The 3,250-nt window shown below is 35.4% G+C and overlaps 1 long non-coding RNA gene across 3 annotated transcripts in view; it reads left to right on the forward strand.

Moving 5' to 3' along the window:
• The window catches only part of LOC106869922 (uncharacterized), a 33,368-nt gene extending 30,902 nt beyond the window's left edge, over positions 1-2,466 (forward strand). For all 3 annotated transcript variants that reach the window (XR_001409459.2, XR_001409460.2, XR_001409461.2), the window contains one exon: positions 2,088-2,466. This is a non-coding gene — a long non-coding RNA (uncharacterized LOC106869922). The remainder of the gene's footprint in view (positions 1-2,087) is intronic.
• The last annotated feature ends 784 nt before the right edge of the window (positions 2,467-3,250 follow it).

The following is a 3,250-nucleotide window of genomic DNA, read 5'->3' on the forward strand; positions in this document are numbered from 1 at the left end:
ACCACCACCACCACTAACTACTACTACTACTACTACTACTACTACTACTACTACTACTACTACTATCAAGTGCCTTGCAATAGTTTTTCAATTTCTTGACATTCTGAGTTCAAATCTTGCCAAGGTCAACTTTGCCTTGTATCCTTTTGGAATCAAATAAAAATATATTGGTCAATTAATGGAATTAACAGTATGGACTACTCCCACTTCCCTCAAAATTGCTGGCCTTGTGCCAAAATCAGAAAACATAACTAATGGTGTTACTACTATCACCACCAGAACTGCTGCTGCTGCTGTTGTGCGGAGAAAGAAGAATCAATCCCAGTTCTTAGCTGGTACTTTATTTATTGGCACCTGGAAGCATGAAAGACAAATTGACTGCAGTGAAATTTGAACTTAGAATGTCAAGAATTAAAACAATAACTACATTGTATTTGTCTGACAATCTAACAATTCTGCCAAGCGACTATCTGAGAGTGAGTTATTGCTAGGTAGAATATTGCTGGTGGTATTGACTCTTGAAGAACACTTAAGTCGATTAAGTAAAGGTCATTAAGTGCTTCATTCATGTATGTTGCAATGGAGTAGGCGGAGACAAGGCTGCCAATCAAGGTTCAAAGATAGTGAAGAGATAGAAATGGTAGAGTACCAAACTGAATGCCTTGTGGTAATTAATAATTACTTAAAATCTTTTATATTCAGAATGCAAATTATATCATTGTGAACTTTGTCGATGTAATTGAATAGTCTTCTCTCACAAAATTTCAGGCCTTGTGCTTATTGCAGAAAGAATTATTATTATTACTGGTTGCACAACGGAACAATTAAATAAAAGATTCAATAGGCATAGGTGTGACATCTGACACAAAAACTGTAATTCAATGGAACTTGCTGCATGTTTTATGTCATTTTAAGGAACACCTGAAAATGCACATTCTTAGAAAATATTCTGATTCTGCAGTGCCAGAGGATGCACTTGGACTCATGATCGTAAGACTGTGGTTTCAATTTCTGGGCCAGACGAGGCATTGTGTTCTTCAGCAAAACACTTAATTTCATGTCACTCTAGTCCACTCAGCTGGCAAAGACAAGTAATCCTGCAATGGACCTGCATTCCATCCAGGTGGGTAATATATATGCCATGGAAACTGCGAAATCATCCCTTATGAGCCTGGCATGGCTCGAGAAAGTAACTTTACTATTTTTATTTTACATATAAGACCTATCTATGCATCTTTTCTTTTTTGATGCTATTTTACTGTTCACCTTTTCTGTCCTTTTGTAGTTTATTCTGTGTACTGTGCATGTGCACTTTAGTTTTCCTTGCTGCCTTTCATAACTTCACTTAATACTGTTTTCTGTCCCCTCTTTTGCCCCTTTTTACTACCCCTGTCCCATTACTCTTAGCCAAGTATAACCATTGTCCCCAACCACCTCACCACTTCACCTGACAGTCTCATCATTGTATTCTCTGAGAGGAGAGGAGAAAACTCAAAATTGCAATGGAGAATGTCAAGTGAACAATCTGAATACAACCAGGCACTGTTGACTAAACTTGCAACCACATCAAGTATTCTTGGTGAGGAGGGTGCTGTCTTGGTTCAGAATGCCTTTAGGATAAAAAAAGTCAAAAACAGGTGAATGAACTAAGGAGAATCAACGACCATTTACATAACATGTATATTATTGCTATTGTTAATGCTATTATTATAATTTATCATGGTACCCAGTGCTGCAGGTGCATGGTTGGTAACAGTAATATTAATTAGCCCTATCACCACCACCACCACCACCACCACAACCACCACCACCACCACCACCACCATCATCATCATCATCATCATCATCATCATCATCATCATCATCATCATCATCATCATCATCATCATCATCATCATCACTATTTTCATTAACTTATTTATCAATTTTTCTATCAATTCTTCCTTTTTGATATTAATATCCATTTTAATAGAAAATAATCTTTCACTGTTGAATGTCTTTTGGCATTTTTTTTCCCAACTTTTTTCTTTTTCTTTTATAGTATTTATTTATTTATTTACTTAATTTTTGTTGTTGTTGTTTTTCAGATTATAAACTATTTAAAGGAAATGATCTTACCTGAAGGAAACAAACTTTGGAACTTTAGAAATTCAATTTCCATATGACTTAGGATATATTGTTATATAATTTCATATTGTATGAAATTCTTTCAAATTGATTTTATTTGGAGTCCTGAAAGATAAGAGAATATTGAATAAGACAGAAGATAAATGATTATGAATTAAAACAGAAAAGAAGATGATATGGTAAAAATAGAAAAAGTTAAAAAATACATAAGAATATCACAAGATCTGAGGCACAAAGATATAAGTATGTAAATCAGTTAAGACTGGATTCAAATATGATGAGACATTTAACGATAACTTTTCTTTAAAATAAGCTGGGGTAAGAAAAGATAAAAGTTGAGTTAGTTTGTTTGTTCTAATGGCTGTTTTTCTATGCTAGCATGGGTTGGAGAAGGGACTTATTTGGAGTAGAATTTATCAAGCTTTGTAATTTTCTTATTTTATAAGCATCATCATAGAAACAACGGACAAATAACTGTAAACTGTGCATTTCAATCATGCTGTAGTTGAAGCATAACCAACAGCAGAATGTATGAGAAGGAGTAACAACATCATATGATCAGATACCCTTTCTGTGGGCCAATTCTTAACTGTAACTACTTTTTCAATTTTTTTTTTTTTTTCAAAGTAAAGGTTTTTTTCTTTTTTTGTTTTCTATTTTTATATTTTTATTGCACAAATCTTTGAAAGTCCAGAATCATCAGTAAAAATATCTACAAAGAATATAAACATATCAACACTTTGCTTAAATCATGACAAGAGAAACTGTGGAATATCAATATTCATACACACGTGCACATGCATGCACATATGTGATTATGTACAAATTTAAAGGCAAGCGAAAGCGAAATCAGGATAGCACTTGTGCCCAGCATCGCCTTTCTGGCACTTGTGCCCGTGACATGCGTAAGGATTTTCGAGCGAGATCGTTGCCAGTGCCCCTGGACTGGCTCTTGTGCGGGTGACACATAAAATACACCATTTTGAGCATGGCCGTTGCCAGTACCTCCTTACTGGCCTTCGTGCTGGTGGCACGTAAAAGCACCCACTACACTCTCTGAGTGGTTGGCATTAGGAAGGGCATCCAGCTGTAGAAACTCTGCTAAATCAGATTTGAGCCTGGT

The sequence above is a fragment of the Octopus bimaculoides genome, chromosome 9, assembly GCF_001194135.2.
Source record: "Octopus bimaculoides isolate UCB-OBI-ISO-001 chromosome 9, ASM119413v2, whole genome shotgun sequence".
NCBI lineage: Eukaryota > Metazoa > Mollusca > Cephalopoda > Octopoda > Octopodidae > Octopus > Octopus bimaculoides.